This window comes from Apium graveolens, chromosome 4 (genome assembly GCF_009905375.1).
Source record: "Apium graveolens cultivar Ventura chromosome 4, ASM990537v1, whole genome shotgun sequence".
NCBI lineage: Eukaryota > Viridiplantae > Streptophyta > Magnoliopsida > Apiales > Apiaceae > Apium > Apium graveolens.
In genome coordinates, this window is record NC_133650.1 from 39,588,345 (window position 1) to 39,606,679 (window position 18,335).

At 37.2% G+C, this 18,335-nt stretch overlaps 1 non-coding gene across 1 annotated transcript; it reads left to right on the forward strand.

The window, feature by feature from the left end:
- The first annotated feature begins 15,048 nt into the window (after positions 1-15,048).
- Positions 15,049-15,155, forward strand: LOC141723066 (small nucleolar RNA R71). Its single transcript, XR_012576059.1, has one exon. It is a non-coding gene; the product is annotated as a small nucleolar RNA R71 (small nucleolar RNA).
- The last annotated feature ends 3,180 nt before the right edge of the window (positions 15,156-18,335 follow it).

Genomic DNA, 18,335 nt, shown 5'->3' on the forward strand with positions numbered 1-18,335 from the left:
TTTATGCTTGAGGACAATCATCAATTCAAATTTGGGGGTATGATAAGTGGATTTTATATCTACTTGAAACACTTCATTACAGGCTTAAGTTGGTGTTTTGGACTCAAGTTATTAGTATGTTTGATGTGTTTTTGTGTTTTTGCATTACAGGCATTAGTTGGATGAAGAAAGGGGCTTTTCAATGAAATATACTAAAAATAGGTCAGATTATGAAGTCAAGAACATTCTAATGTTGTATAGAATCTCGTTATCTTCGCGTGGATAGTTAAATCGCCTAATTCTGACGAGCAGAACTCAAGATACGACCAAAAGAAGAATTGTCAGAAAATCACCAGAAAGCAGGCGCGCCCGCGCCAGAACCGGCGCGCCCGTGCCCAAGAAATCAGTAAACCAGCGCGCTCGCACGGATTTTGGCGCGCCCGCGCGGCCCTTTTTGCCTCAGAATCCTGATTTTAGTAGAAATTGATGATTTTAAGAGTCCAGGTCCACTTGGGGCCTATATAAACAAATAAAAAGACGTTTTTAACAACAAGGAGTCAAGAGAGAGAAATACGAAGACCTAGAGAGTAAAAGACAGCTATGGAGAAGAAGAATTTTGTATTCTTCAATATAGTTGATACTTTGGATGCTTTTTTCGATTTGTCTTTAAATCCTAGTACTCTTATATTGTTTATTATCATGTTTTTATTGGAACCCATGGTGACGATGAGTTCGATTATGAACTAATCGTTATCATGGGGTTCTAACGGATTTATCTATGGATTTTAATAGTTAATTTTTTTACATTCCTTTGTGTGTGGTGATTTATGATTTCCTAGTTTGGTTGTGCTTATTCATCATTGATGCGTAGCAAACATCTAAGATCGTTTGTTAATCTCTATTGAAGCGACATTGAATATAGAGTTTTAGAACTTGCCATGCTAGCATAGGTTTATGTATGAATTAACATACATAATTCGTGGGTAATTTAACCATCTTATACACCCTATGTAATCACGATAGATAACTTGCTCTTAAACCATTATGTTTTCAATCTTTATAGACTTATAGGAACTAAGCATAATTGGTGTCTATTCAACTTTAATCTTAATTGTGGATGTTTGATAGTAGGGTAAATGTATAACGAAAGTTGGCATATACTAATTTCGTGTTATCTGATTAGTTGTCATCACCATCACATGCTAGGGTTAAAGAACATAACTTTGAATGAAGTATTTAATGAAGTTAGAATCCCATATTTATTCTCCTATAAGTAAATCACTTTTATTCTCTTAGTTAATGCATGTTAGTATACTTTCTTATTTAGTTAATCAACTTAATTTGTTACTTGTCTTAACATTGAACGATTACCAAACATTGTTGCATAAGTGCATAATCTGAACTTAACCTAAAACAGTCCCTGTGGTAAAGAAATTGACTTATGTCTTATACTACTTGTGATCGCGTATGCTTGCGTATTTTTTCGCGTTTGAATTACAACGAACAATTATTCAGTCCATCACGTTTCCAGAAGACTCGGGGTTAATTTCCGTGAATTTGAAGCCCGACTGTGTTGTTTTCAGTTGCCGGAAAGCAAGGCGGTCGCCGTTAATGGCGACCGGCCGGCGAACGGAGAAGATAGGGGGGACAAAATACAGTTTCACCCCCTGTATTTTGCAAACCTTATAAATTTCGGATTCCTGTTTCCAAAATTCTCAAAAATCATATTTCTTTTTTATTTTATTTTTAGAAAATTGTTTTTAATATTTAGAAATTCCAAAAATCACTATTTTAATTTCGAAAATAATTTTTAATTCAATAATAAATCTGAATTATTTTTTTAATTAATTTTAGTTAATAATTAATTATTTTATTGGTCAAATAATTTAAATATTAATTGATTAATTGATTTACTTAGTTATTAATTGATTTTAATTGATTATTTAATTAGATTTAATTATTTCTTTTGCCTTAAAAATTCCGGAAAGTAGTTTCGAGCTTTAAAATATTTTTCTAAATTATATTAAGATTCGATGATTACTATTAAATGATTTTAAAGTCAAATTTTAGTATTCGAACCTTATTATTTAATTATAAAATACTTGTTTTAATTCCGGAAAATGTCAAAAAATTCTTATTAAATACCAGAAAAATCATTTAACCCCGAATCTTCTTTAAAAAATTATATTAGTCGAATACCTTGCGTGCTATGTGTTATCTGATTGACGTGTTATATGTCTATGTGTTTATTTTAAGTGCTTTGAATCATTCAACCTTTAAGCCTGATCACATCATTTGATCTTTGAGCTATAAGCCTTATGTTTTGTAAACCATCGATTGTAAATTTCCCAGATATTAAGCACTGAATACGATACTACCCTAAATATATATATATATATATTTCATACACCAAACACTGAAACAGAATTGCCTTAATGTACAGAGACTTATACATTCTACAACTGTAACGACTGGGAAATTACGCTTGTATTATATCATAATAAAGATAAAATTATGTGTTTTATTATGCCATTAAGTGTATTTAGTCATAAAACCCTAGCTGTGATATGCTATGTGTGTTCTGTAATGTCAAGGTATTTTCCGTGTATTTATCGGGTATTTTTTTTCGTGTTAAAAGCTTTCGTATCAAAAGTTATGCGACCCGAACTTTATTTTAACAACTGATATTTCAAATAAAATAATTCGCCTTATTTTGCCTAGTATGGCTTGTACCATAGCGTTATTCTGAACATCCACTTATTTTATAAGTTTTCTCGTTTCGCGAAAAATGACTTTTTTGGGCGCCTTTGGTTGTCAAGAAACCCACAAAAATCATATTTTTATTTTTATTAAATTATGGGACTTTTAAATATTCCATTTCTTTGCATTCTTTAATTTTGAGGGTTTATGTTCGAATTAGGGGATTTTGATTCTAGGGTTATTTGATTGATTTGATAATTGATATAGATTTGTTTGAATGTTTACAGTCAATTTATGCTAGTTAATTCATCAAACGATTCCTGGATAGTGAAATTCGATTATTAGGGTTTATGCTTTAATTTTGATTTAATCGTTTATGAGTTTGAAAGATTTTTGGTTCATAAGATGTTAGGGCTTTGATTGTAGAGTTTATAAGCTTTGTTTTGGACTATTGATCTTCGAGTTTTATGTACAGATGAAGTAGATCGGTTTTTGGCCGGTGTTTGTTTAGTTTGGTCGGAGAATCAGATTCAGGGATGTTTTTGGTAAAACGATGGGGATTGATCGTGAGGGATGTGATGAATGAAAACCCCATAAAAATGACATCAAATAGTGCTATTTTGGCCCCAAATGGGAATCACCGGAGTCCGGTGAAGTCATCGGATTTTGGGTTTCATCCTAGATTCTGGTGTTCTTCACCGACCCGGATTGTGACCCGTTAATCTGTTCCTGAAACCCGGTTTTTATTCGTTTTGTCAGAAGTTCATTTTCTGACAAATGTTTCTGAGTTTTTATTTTTATTAATTATAAAAAATCAGTTTATTTATTTTATAAATTGATTAACTAAGTAATTTAATTAATTGATTTATTTTATAAATAAACCTGAAATATTTTCTAAAAATCAGAGTTTATTAGTTCTTCAATTACTTATTATTTATTTATTTATTAATTATTAAATATTTAAAAATGATTAATTATTTTGATAATTAATCAATTTATTTTCAATAAATCATAATAAATTCATTTTAATTCCAAAAATTATGAAAAAAATTATTTTTAATTCTAATTTTTCCTAAATAATTATTTAAAAATATTATTGAGGTTAAATTATTTTAAATAATTAATTATATTGAATAATAAATTGATTTACCTTTATTTATTGAATAATAATTGAACCATTTATCCTAATTCAACGAAATGAAAGCCTTTTAACTCGGAAAAATGATCTATTTTCGTTAAAAATAGTTTTAAATCCTAATTTCTTTTGGAACCGAGTCAGCTTTTGCTATTTATTTACTTATAAGACCCTATTACTTATAGAGACGAGTCCAATAAATTCTGAAAATTAGGAAACGAGCCAGAAGTTATACGATAATGTGAATAGTGATCCGATTTCAGTTCTAAAAATTATTTTTAAACTTAAAATGACTATGTGAATTATGTGATATGCCAATTATGTGGTTAATCAAGTCCAACTTGTTAGTACTTGATATATTAGACAGTTGTAAGCGTACGGGTAAACAATAAGGGCTACATGAAGTCGGTTTGAGACGCGATTGAGATACGTGTCGACTAAATAAGTATTTTTTCTTTGATAAAGACGAAGCCAACAAGGCGGACCAAGCCAGTATTAGAGAGCGGTGATATAATTGCAGTACATCACGTAACAGGCAAGTTGTTCCCTATTTTAAGTTCAGAATAGTCAATCGTTTTCTTCTATTTAGATTCTCAACTCGATAAGCACTGATAAGTCCTGTTTACATACACTAATACACAATTATTGTTCCTTTGTTTATATTTCATTTTAACTCCTGATTTACTAAATACTCTATTCATATTTCAATAGATTATATACATATATCCTGATATACTCTGATGTTGGGATACATCAAAGCATACTGATTATTCCGGTTGCTCATCTGTGGACTGGATGGTGATGATTAGGATCAAGTATATACTTGATCCTATGGACCGAGAATTAACCGGATCCTTGTTATGGGCCGTAGAGCCTGGGTACCCGACTGGGTCTATACATAGAGGTATAGATCTGTACTGACTGATCAGCAGCATATAGGTGTGAACTTGTGTCAAGTCTAGTTTGTTGATACTCGCCGATAGTGGCCTTCATTCTCTCTTGCAGAAATACATAGTTACAGATCCAATCAGGTTACCGGTTTATTTAGCTTTATTATAATGCTGTTTATATATTGTGGACTTGTTGAGCAAATTTTGGCTCACCCCCTTTGTCATTATTCACCTTGTTTGTTTTCAGTCATGAAAGAGAATGAAACCTATCCGGACCCGCGTGGTAAAGAAGCCTGTCAAACGGCAGGACCCTCTAATACCAAGAGTGTTACTCCCAATTCAGGAAGAGAGCTTTGAGCTACCAGATTAGGTGTAGTGTAGATAATTGTGGTGTGAGTTTGAATAAAATGAACTTAGTTTAAAACTTGTTTAGATAATGGTTTGTAACAAAGAGTGTTCTCTGAGATTTTATATTTGAAATTGTAATAAAGATAGTGTGTGGTTCTTGTTTTCATACCTTAACCTGAAAAGATCCTGGATAGTTGAAAAGGGGTTAGATATATGTTTGTATAATTATTATACAGGTTTGTATTATATTGGAGATTAGAAAGTAACCCCCGGATCTAAACCCCGAATTTGGAGGGCGTTACAACAACACCTCGTAACATCAAATAACTAAATCCTATATAACTATTGAACTATTGTTCATTTATTACATGATTCTTCTACGGGCTTGAAGCCATTCTTCATATATAACTTGGTATAACCTTGTGATACTTATGCATTGCATTACGCTTTTATACAAATGTTTTATTACTGTTGATTATGATCTTGTTTTATCGAATTATATTATTTAGCTTATTGAATTGTTACAGAATTGGATAGTTTTCTAAATAGAGACCCTATTCGTGGTAAGAACATATTCGTGGTCAAATTAGGCCAATGTGCACCTTGGATCCAGTTTATAGAGCATAGTCGTGTGCCTTGCTCGAGGTTAGTGCGTGACTGATCAGCAGCCTAACCTTGGTTTTAAAATTTAAAATGAATATCCAATTCTAATGACTATTTAAATAGAAACTTGATTCCTCTGAATCATCTCAATTGATCATTGTTTAACCTCAATTATTGTTATTATGACTTGGTGAGCTAGTTAGCTCACTCTTGTGAATCTTTTTATGTATTCTACAGTTAAAGAGGAAATGGATGATAGCGTGGTTTCCCAGTCCAGTGTGCGAGCTAGGATTTCAGGTTGAGTTGAAGCAAGCTAGCAGGAGCTTTATATTATAGTTGAGTTATGCAAATTGTGTTAGTCGCTAAACACGCTAATAATATACGCAAGTATACGAGTTCGCAAGTAGTATTAGATATAAATTAGATTCGATCCCACAGAGACTGTATTGGTTAACTATCTAAATTACGCACCTAAGCAACAATGTATGGTTATTATTCAATGCTAAGACTATAACAAATTGAGAATGTTTATAACTAAGAATTATGCTAACTATTATAACTACGAGAATAAGCTTGACTGAGTTAATATATATGACAGACATGGAATTCTAACTTCATTAAATACTTCATTCAATAGCCTTATTATTCTCAACCTTAGCATGCAATGGTGATGACACTAATCAAACAACACGAAACTGATAAACGCCAACTTTCGTTGCACGAGTACTATTCTACCAGACATCCACAAAAGAGATAGAAGCTGAATAGGCATCAATTATATTGAGACCCTATATTTCTATAGAATTTGACAACATAAAGGTTTAAGCACAAGTTATCTATCTTGATTACATAGGGCAAGTAAGATGGTTAAAATTACCTACGAATCATGCATAAGAATATATGAACCTGTGCTAGCATGGCAAGTTCTAAATCCTTAAATTCACTTTCGCTTCATTAAGAATTAACACGCTATCTTATAAGTTCGCGACGCTCACAAGACGAATGCGCACAACCAATACTAGGATATCAATCAATCACCACACACCAAGATATTGAACAAATTAACTAAAGAAATCCATAAATAAATCCGCTAGAACCCCACGATAACGATTAGCCCATAATCGAACTCATCACCAACGTGGGTTCTAATGAAAACATGATATAGCAAACGTAGTCTTTATACGAATAAATAAACCAAAGAACAATCACGAATATAGGTTCAAAAAAACAAGAAACAAGCATCCAAATTACAACTCAAAATAAAGATTCAAAAGAATAAACTAGATCGTCTTCGCCTTTGTCGAATTGTGCCAAAAGGTCTATTGTCGTCTTCTCCCTCCTTGATGTCTTGATACCACTGAATATATCCTAAAAAATGACCTAAATTATGTTTATATAGCAGTCCATACATCCCAGAATTCCAGCAATTTGAATTATAAAAGAATCAGGATTTTAATATCCCGACCCAGCGCGGCCGCGCGCTTCACCAACGTGGGCCCACTGCCTTTCTATACTCCCGGCGTGACCGCGCGCAACACCAGCGCGGGCGTGCCTGTCTTCTGCCAAAACTTTATTTTTTCTTCTTCTTTATTCCTTGCAGCTTCGAGCCAGTCTTTCAAGCTTTTATTCCAACACATCCTAAACACCATATTAGCATCAAAACAATGCTAATTCACCTAATTCACGAAGTGAAGCCTGAAATGCAAAAACACTTGAAAACACGTTAATACACAAATAACTTGAGTACAAATACACCAACTCAAAGCTTATTAGAGCATAAATAAGTGTCATAAATGCAACTTAACACACCCCCAAACTTGAATCGATGCTTGTCCTCAAACATAAACAGAGTCAAATAACAAGAAATAAAAATTAATGCATGAATGCAACTAATATGAATGCAACGATCCCCAAAGAATAACTAAACCACTAAACTAGCAACACCTCAGCAAATGCAACTATTCGTATAAAGATCCATCAAATCCCATAAATCAATCTATACACCAGAGACGTGCGTGTGTGCAAATGCTTACATATATACTATTACAACTAGATCGACAATCATAACTCACTACTTATCAAAACATTCACAAATTTATAAATAGAATAAAAGTTAGACTCAAAATAACTTATAACACTTCAATTCTTATATCGTAGTTAACATGGATTCACGCTTTTATTCACAACAAAACAACACAAATATGCTTATTTGATCGTGCAATGAGTGAGGTCAACAAAAGACTTATGCAATAGTACCCTTGTAGCGAGTGTTAGGTTAGCGGATCCCAGATTATAGAAGCCTTAGGTCACTAGGCATAAAGTCCCCTAAAAACTTAATAACTCGAGTACTAAAGCGCCCACTCGTGATCAATTATACATAACACTTATTCTTTTTTTTCTCAATTTCTGAATGAGTGTGTTTCGCTCCATCTCATTCAACCCTAGACTACTCATAAAAATATGAGCCGGCTACTAGCCATTTGACACCTAGCCACACAACTAGCAATGAAATCCAATTTTCCAATTTCTAAATATCCATGTATTTTATTATTAAGAGAATACCCTAAATTCTAAATATAAACAAGCGATTAAACCTCGATAAACCAATAAATCATGACTATGATCTAGCATTGTAGCAACCTATAAGACTTAGTAAAATACAAATGTCTATAGCATGCAAATCAATCCAATAAGACTCAACATTACTCAATACGACATCACAACATTAATATCAATATCACCAGTTAATCGTAAAATTATCTAAGGGAATCATAATATAATGCAAATGCATGAAACTACATGAACAAACTATCATAAAAACTACTAAAAATAAAATAAAAAAAACTACATGGCAAAATATATGCAACTATATGAAATAAAACTATCATGAACATGCAAACTATATGAGACTCACACAAACATATTCCTTCAACTACTACCCCGAAACTTAAAATATTCACTGTCCTCAGTGAAGGTAATAGTAAGGAATTAGGCATACCTACTCTGAATAAGAATCCTCACCCTCAAAGGGTGGAGTGTCAGGTGTGTCCGGAGGTGGATACACGGAATCCTCACCAAAAATTGGCCACTGAATGTCAATTCCGGTGGCTCTAAAATGACTGTGGATGTCGTGTATCGCATCCATCCTCCTCGCAAGATGCCTGTACTACATCAAACTCAAACCAGCTCCCATCTCTGCTCCTGCTGCCTCTCCCTACTGCTGCTGCTGCGATGGTCCGGCCTCTTCTCCATACTGAGCTCTCCAAGCTGCTCGGCTTGCCTGCTGCGTACCACCGGCATACATCTGATAGAGGGGCACACCTCCTGGTAGATGATCAAACGTGTAACCAAGCCCCTTAGGATCGGGCTTTCCTCCTCCCCACTCTTGCATGCTGTGCAATGTAGAACTATCGATAGGAGCACAGGGAATCTGAAGCTACTTATGTACGGGCCAGTGAACACCAACTTTCACGCATAACTTCGTCATAATGGACGTATACAGAATCGCCCCAGAAGTACCTCCTCTCAAAAACCTCAGGATACCCTGATATATCACCATCCCCAAATCAATGTAATCACCCTGCAGAATACCCCAAAAAAGACGAGCACGCTTCACCGTAATCTCATACACATGCGAAGATGTCATGATGTTAGCACAAATAAACGAGTTCCAAGCCCGTGCATACCTGTTCATGCATGAAGCAGGGAACGTGAAGTAATAAGTAGTGCCCCTCTTGAACTTCCAATAAGTCTCAGGTACACAGAGAGTAGCAACGATGAGATCCAAATCGAAGTCCTCAGGAGTCTTATCGTTCCAAGTGTCCTGGCCCACCTTCCTCACAGGCTACTCAATCACTTTCCTGATAGCCTCAGCACTGTGCTCAACAGTCCTCCCCCTCACCACCGTAAAACCATTCTTCTCCGCCTTGGTGTTGGCGTAGAACTCCCGCACAAGAGAGAAGCCTCGTGTACTCCTCATCAGCCTCAGGAGTAGAGAACCTGGGCCTCACACCACTCGCAGTAGAATAATCTGTAACGCTGCTTCCAACTTGAGTTCTTTGTCTTTTGGGTGCCATCGGATTGAAAAAGAGATAATAAAATCTTAAGTGTTTAAAGAGGATATGTTTTTGAGAGTTTGTGAGTTGGTGGAGAAGATGTATGTGTATGTATATATGGAAGGGTGTGAATTTGATAAGGAATAGAAGTGGGAATTGATTATGGGAATCGTGGGAATAATGGAATTGATTAGGAGAGGGAATTATGGGATGTGGAAGAGTAAAAATCGGGTTAGAATTGATTTTAGAAATAAAATCCCGATTTTCTCTAATAAAATTACTGTTTTTTTTCTGAATAGGGACTCGGCGCGGCCACGCGTTGGGACAACACAGGCGCTCTCACATTCTACAAAACTGGCGCGGCCGCGTGCTAGGACAGTGCAGGCGCACTCATATTCTTGAAAATTGGCGCGGGCGCGCTTGGCTACTGGAAAAATGGCGCGGGCGCGCGCTTGGACAGCGCGGGCGCGCCTAGCTTCTGTACTTGGCCAAGAATTTTTTCTTTTTTCTGATTTTTTTATGTTTTTCTCTTTTCTTCTTGCTTCATCTACCTACTAATGTACAACATACTTGGGTTGCCTCCCAAGAAGCGCTTCTTTTACGTCGCTAGCTCGACGTAAAATCTCGAGATCAAGTGGACAATAAAACGGCACTAACCACCTCGCAGTTTTCCGTATCACCATAATAATGCTTCAACTGTTGACCATTTACCTTGAATGCTTGGCCCGGATCATTCTCAAAAATTTCCACTGCTCCATGTGGAAACATAGTTTTGATTATGAAGGGCCCTGACCATCTTGACTTCAACTTCCCAAGAAAAAGACGTAGACGGGAGTTGAATAAAAGAACTTGTTGCACTGGCATAAATTTCTTGAGCACTAGACCCCGATCGTGCCACCTCTTGACTTTTTCCTTATAAATTTTGTTGTTCTCATAAGCTTGAAGTCGAAATTCATCAAGTTCGTTCAATTGAAGCATCCTTTTCTTTCCAGCTGCATCCAAGTCCAGATTCAATTTCTTCAAATTCCAATAAGCTTTATGCTCGAGCTCCACCGGCAAATGACACCCCTTACCATAAACCAACTGAAACGGCGACATTCCCAATGGAGTCTTATATGTTGTTCTATATGCCCAAACAACTTCATCAAGTTTTAAAGACCAATCCTTCCTTGATGGACATACCACTTTCTCTAAAATACGCTTTATCTCTCTGTTGGATACCTCAGCTGGACCATTTATCTGAGGATGATAAGCCGTAGCAATGCGATGATTCACATTATACCTCTTCATCATGGCAGTAAACTTGCGGTTGCAAAAATACGACCACTCATAACTGATTATGACTCTTCGAGTCCCAAACCTTGTGAGTATCTGCTTGTGAAGAAAATTAAGCACGACTTTCGCATCGTTCGTTGGCAATGCCTTAACTTCAACCCATTTTGACACGTAATCAACCGCCAACAAGATATACTGATTATTGCAGATGAGACAAATGGCCCCATGAAGTCAATTCCCTAAAATCCGAAGACCTCAACCTCGAGAAGCACAGTAAGAGGCATCTCATCCTTTTTAGACATATTACCCACACGTTGACATCGATCACATTTCAAAACGAACTGATGCGTATCTTTAAATAATGCTGGCCAAAAGAAACCTGCTTGAAGAATACGAGCTGTTGTCTTTTCTCCACCATAATGTCCTCCATAAGCCGCTGAGTGGCAATCTCGCAAGATCCCCCCATTTCGCTGTAAGGAATACATCTCCTGATGATTTGGTCAGCTCCCTGACAAAAAAGAAATGGCTCATTCCACATATACCACTTCACTTCATGTAGAAAGTTCTTCTTTTGAGCATAAGATAAGTCGGAAGGCATGATGTTACTCACAAGGTAGTTCATAATGTCTGCAAACCACGTCTCTTCTTCTTGCACTCCAAATAGCTACTCGTCGGGAAAAGACTCATTTATCAATGTCTTATCCAATGAAGTAGCATTAGGATTCTCTAAACGCGAGAGATGATCAGCAACTTGATTTTCAGTTCCTTTTCTCTCCTTGATCTTTAATTCAAATTCCTGGAGCAAAAGAACCCATCTAATCAATCTAGGCTTCGAGTCCTTCTTTGAGACGAGATATCGAATGGCGGCGTGATCAGTGAAAACTGTCACCTTAGTCCCAAGTAGATAAGATCGAAATTTCTCAAAACCATAGATAATAGCCAAAAGTTCTTTCTCCGTAATAGTGTAATTCAATTGAGCACCATTTAGAGTCTTACTTGCGTAGTAGACTACATGAAATATGTTGTTCTTCCTCTGCCCGAAACTGCTCCAACTGCATAATCACTTATATCGCACATTATCTCAAAAGGTTCATTCCAATCATGTGTAGTTATGACCGGTGCTGAGATTAGACTCTTCTTCAATATCTCAAAAGCCGCGAAGCACTCGTCATCAAACTTGAAAGGGATAACTTTCTCTAACAGACTGCACAAAGGCTTTGAAATTTTCGAGAAGTCTTTGATGAAACGCCTGTAGAAACCCGCGTGACCAAGAAAACTGTGAATTCCCTTGACAGAAATAGGTGGGGGAAGATTCTGAATGACCCCACCTTGGCCTTATCCACCTCAAGACCCTTATTAGAAACCTTGTGCCCGAGAATTATGCCTTGACGCACCATAAAGTGACATTTCTCCTAATTGAGAACCAAATTGGTCTCAACGCACCTCTTGAGAATGTGTCCAAGATTTTGCAAGCATTCATCAAAAGAATCGCCAAAGACTGAGAAGTCTTCCATGAACACTTCCACATTCTGGCCAATCATGTCAGAAAAGATGGCCATCAAAAATCGTTGAAATATGGTAGGTGCACCACGCAGACCAAAAGAAACTCGTCTAAAGGCGAATGGACCGAATGGACAAGTGCAGGTAGTTTTCTCTTGATCTTCTGGAGCGATACAAATCTGATTATAACCCGAATAACCATCCAGAAGATAATGGTACTCATGACCAACCAACCTATCAAGCATCTGATCAATGAAGGGCAGGGGAAAGTGATCCTTCCTAGTGGCCTTGTTTAGCTTCCTGTAGTCCATACAGACTCTCCACCCCAAGACTGTCCGTGTAGGAATAAGCTCATTCTTCTCATTTGCTACCACAGTAATCCCACATTTCTTTGGTACACATTGAACCGGGCTTACCCATAAACTGTCAGAGATAGGATAAATGATCCCTGCATCTAGCCACTTTAGAATTTCCTTCTTTACAACTTCCTTCATGATTGGATTAAGTCTTCTTTGCTGCTCGACTATAGGCTTGCTACCTTCTTCTAGCAGAATTTTATGCATGCAGTAAGAAAGGCTGATTCCCTTGATATCTGCAATAGTCCATCCAATTGCCGATTTGAACTCTCTCATAATTTTCAAAACCTTTTCCTCATCGCTACGTGAAAGGTTAGATGCAATAATAACAGGCAGAGTAGATGCATCACCTAAAAAAGCATACCTCAAATGTTCAGGTAAAGGCTTAAGCTCAAGAGTAGGAGCTTCCTCAATAGAAGGCTTCAGGCGTTTAGGAGCTTTGTTCAATTCTTCCATTCTAAGAGATTTAAAAGGCATATCTATCTTCCTCTTCCAGGGAGACGCATTCAAATATTGTAATTGCTCATCTCCTTCGTCATCTTCACTGTCTGAATTTCCCAACAAGGCTTTTTCTAAGGCATCAGACCTTAGCATTTGATCAAATTCCGATGTGACCACTGAATCAACCAACTCAACTTTTAAGCACTCCTCATTATAAACAGGAAATTTCATAGCATTGAACACATTGAAAGTCACATCCTGATCCAACACTCGCATTATAAGCTCACCCTTCTGCACATCAATCAAGGTTCATCCAGTTGTCAAGAAAGGCCTTCCCAAGATTATGGGAATCTTCTTATCCTCCTCGAAATCAAGAATGATAAAATCAGCAGGGAAGATGAGTTTATCCACCTTGACCAAGACATCCTCCACAATACCTCTCGGATATGTAATAGAATGGTCGGCCAACTGCACGGTCATGTAAGTTTGTTTAGGATCAGGTAAGTCCAATTGCTTGAAGATTGACAAAGGCATCAGATCGATGCTAGCTCCCAAGTCACATAAGCATCTGTCAAAAGACATCTTTCCAATAGTACATGGAATAGTGAAGCTTCATGGATCTTTAAGCTTTGGAGGTAACTTCTGCTGCAGCACAGTACTGCATTCCTCCGTGAGAGCGACAGTCTCTAAATCAGCTAGCTTCACCTTTCGAGATAGAATACCTTTCATAAATTTTGCATAACTAGGCATCTGCTCGAGAGCCTTCGTGAAAGGTATGTTGATATGAAGTTTCTTGAACACCTCCAGAAACTTCTTGAATTGCTTGTCCAGCTTTTTCTTCTGCAGCCTCTTAGGAAAAGGCAGTGGAGGATAGATATGTTTCTCCCCTGTATTACCCTCAGGCAGAGTGTGCTCAACAGTAGTCTTTCTTGGTTCCATTTTTTCATCCTGCTGCTTTTCTTCTTCCTTAACCCCAACTTCTTCAGTCAACTCTTGAGTTTGATCGGGATTTCCAACCTTCCCAGACTTCAAAATGATTGCCTTTACCTGCTTCTTAGCTTCCTTCTTTCCTGGCACTTCAGTATCACTAGGCAATGTACCAGGTTGACGATTTAGCAAGGCATTGGAAATTTTCCCAATTTAATTTTCCAAGGTCTTGATAGAAATAGCTTGACTCTTGCACATGAGCTTCAAATCCTCTAATTCAGATTTTTCACTAGCTTGTTGCAGCTGGAGTTGTTGTTTTGGTGCATACTACGGTTGCTGAAAACCAGGGGGGTTGTATGTCTTAGCTGGATACTGCTGATAAGGCTGTTGAACCGTATTTTGAGCGTTGCTCCAACTGAAATTAGGATGATTGCGGTTGTTAGGATGATAGGTGGCTGGCACAGGTTGCTGCGATCGCTGGAAGTTGCTCACGAACTGAGCTAATTCATCAGAAATTATGCACAGATTAGTCTTATGGGCACCAGCACAAAGCTCACAGACACTAGTGATTTGATTAACTCCATAATTAGCCATAGTTTTCACCTTCATTGTCAAAGCCCCAAGCTATAGCTGCATCCAACTCCAGAATTCCTGCTACTTTTCCCTGAGTCAGTCTCTGGGAAGGATTCTGGTACTCATTAGCATCCATCAGTTCAATAAGTTCATAAGCTTCATCGTAGCTTTTAGCCCACAAGGCTCTTCCTGATGCTGCATCGAGCATGGGCCTAGAAGTAGGACCCAATCCATTGTAAAAACAGTTGATAATCATCCAATTAGGCATGCCATGGTGTGGGCACTTCCTTAGCATCTCCTTATATCGATCTCAAGCCTCACACAGAGATTCTCCAGTTTGCTGCGTGAACTGGGTAAGAGCATTCCTGATTGCTGCAGTCTTTTCCATGGGAAAAAATTTAGTGAGAAACTTTTGAGCAAGATCTTCCCAAGTTGTGATAGACCCTACCGGTAGAGAGTGTAACCAGCACTTAGCTTTTTCCCTCAAAGAGAATGGGAAGAGTCGTAGCTTGATAGCATCTTCAGTCACACCATTGAACTTGAAAGTGTCGTAGATATCGATGAAATCCCTGATGTGCATGTTGGGGTCTTCGGTAGGAGAACCCCCAAATTGAACTAAATTCTGTATCATCTGGATCGTGCTTGACTTGATCTCAAAAGTGTTAGCCGCGATGGTTGGTCTAATGATGCTAGACTGAATGTCATTAATCTTAGGCGCAGAATAGTCCATCAAAGCCTTCAGATTTTCTGCTTGATCACCCATAGCTACCATAATTGGCTCTTCAATTTTCTCTTCTTCTTCTACCTTCTTTTCTTCCTCAAAAACTTCCCTACAAATTACCACAAGTTCTTCCTCGGCTTTATCCAGTGTTCTCTTACGAGTACACGAACGTGTATGCATACACCCTCGCTAGATCACCTGAAATAAAACAAGGAAACAAATAAATAACAGTGTCCGAGTCAATGAAATTTAACGACAATGTTAGTAATTAACACTGCAGTCCCCGGCAGCGGCGCCAAAAACTTGTTAGTCGCTCAACACACGTTAATAATACACGCAAGTATACGAGTTCGCAAGTAGTATAAGATTTAAATCAGATTCGATCCCACATAGACTATATTGGTTAACTATCTAAATTATGCACCTAAGCAACAATGTATGGTTATTATTCAATGCTAAGACTATAACAAATTGAGAATGTTTATAACTAAGAATTATGCTAACTACTATAACTACGAGAATAAGCTTGACTGAGTTAATATATATGACAGACATGGAATTTTAACTTCATTCAATATCCTTATTATTCTCAACCTTAGCATGCAATGGTGATGACACTAATCAGATAACATAAAACTGATAAACGCCAGCTTTCGTTGCACAAGTATCATTTTACCAGACATCCACAAAAGAGATAGAAGCAGAATAGGCACCAATTATATTGAGACCCTATATGTCTATAGAATTTGACAACATAAAGGTTTAAGCACAAGTTATCTATCTTGATTACATAGGGCAAGTAAGATGGTTAAAATTACCTATGAATCATGCATAACAATACATGAACCTATGCTAGCATGGCAAGTTCTAAATCATTAAATTCACTTTCACTTCATTAAGAATTAACACGCTATCTTATAAGTTCGCGATGCTCACAAGACGAATACGCACAACCAATAATAGGATATCAATCAATCACCACACACCAAGATATTCAACAAATTAACTAAAGAAATCCATAAATAAATCCGCTAGAACCCCATGATAACGATTAGCCCATAATCGAACTCATGGCCAATGTGGGTTCCAATGAAAACATGATATAGCAAATGTAGTCTTTATACGAATAAATAAACCAAAGAACAATCAAGAATATAGGTTCAGCAAAACAAGAAACGAGAATCCAAATTACAACTCAAAATAAAGATTCAAAAGAATAAACTAGATCGTCTTCGCCTTTGTCGAATTGTGCCAAAAGGTCTATTGCCGTCTTCTCCCTCCTTGATGTCTTGATATCACTGAATATATCCTGAAAAATGACCTAAGTTATGTTTATATAGCAGTCCATGCATCCAAGAAGTCCAGCAATTTGAATTATAAAAGAATTAGGATTTAAATATCCCGACCCCGCGCGGCCGCGCGCTTCACCAGCACGGGCGCGCTGCCTTTCTGTACTCCCGGTGCGACAGCGCGTAACACCAGCGCGGGCGCGCCTGCCTTCTGCCAAAACTTCATTTTTTCTTCTTCTTTATTCCTTGCAGATTCGAGCCAGTCTTTCAAGCTTTTATTCCAACACTTCTGAAACACCATATTAGCATCAAGATAATGCTAATTCACCTGATTCACGAAGTGAAGCCTGAAATGCAAAAACACTTGAAAACACATTAAAACATAAATAACTTGAGTACAAGTACAACAACTCAAAGCTTACTAGAGCATAAATAAGTGTCATAAATGCCACTTAACAGATTGTAAGAATAATTTCATTATCAGCTATAAGTTAAACTAGTTGGGATTTCATACGAAGTAATAAAAGTTAAGGTTGTGGCTTGTTTTCATACGTTAACCTGTTGCGATCTGTGGTTGTGTAAAGAAGGGTCATTGCTTGTAATATTTTACATACAGGTTTATATTGTATGTGAGTTGTGAAGCTTAAACTTCTGACCCGGGTTTGGAGGGCGTCACAGGTTTGCTATCAGAGCTACATGTTATAAGTCATGAAACAAGCCTAGATTGTCGGGATTGGGTAGAGGGTTAGGATTAAGAATAAGAAATAGAAAGATAGGATCGTGAGGTTGAGTGCGACTGTACAGTAGGTTTTCGGTACGATTCGTGTTGCGATTCGAGATTCTTATATTGAAATGTGATTTCCAGATAACGGCAATGGTAAATCCTATTTTCCCTGTATCACCTGATCATTCGGAGCCTTCTCTTCGAGGACCGTCATCTTTATCCATATTTAATCCACACCCTGTTCTTCCACCAATATTAACTGTATTACCTCCTGTTGTAACAGCTGCACCTCTTCATGTTATTCTACCACCAATGATGTGAGATCACCTATTCGAAGACCCCCACATGCCGATTCTGGTTCTACCGGGCATTCAGCTGTGAGTACATCTTTTTAGTTTACCCTACACCATGTTCTATACCATCAATTTAAGACGTGTCTTATAGAGCAACAACACCTACGAGGATGGATTTGAGAGCTACAGTATATGGTGAGTATATGAGATATTAAAAAAGGTGAGAATAAACCTAGAAAGGGGATTCGGGTGTTCCGGAGGATAGCTGCTACCAGGTTATATGGAGCCACTAGTGAGTGTGTCACCTATGATTATCTTGCGGAGTGGGCTATATGAGTTCTAAAGGAGTTTGAGAAGATTAGAGATCCAGAGTTTTTTTGGAGTGAGATGATGGTGTTATGACGAATGTGATATGTATAGTAGCGATGTGATGTGATATTAGTAGACTTTGTTCTATAGAATAGACTTGTTGACTATTGGATAGACCTGTTGTACTTAACAATAGCAAAAATGATGATGAGAGTAT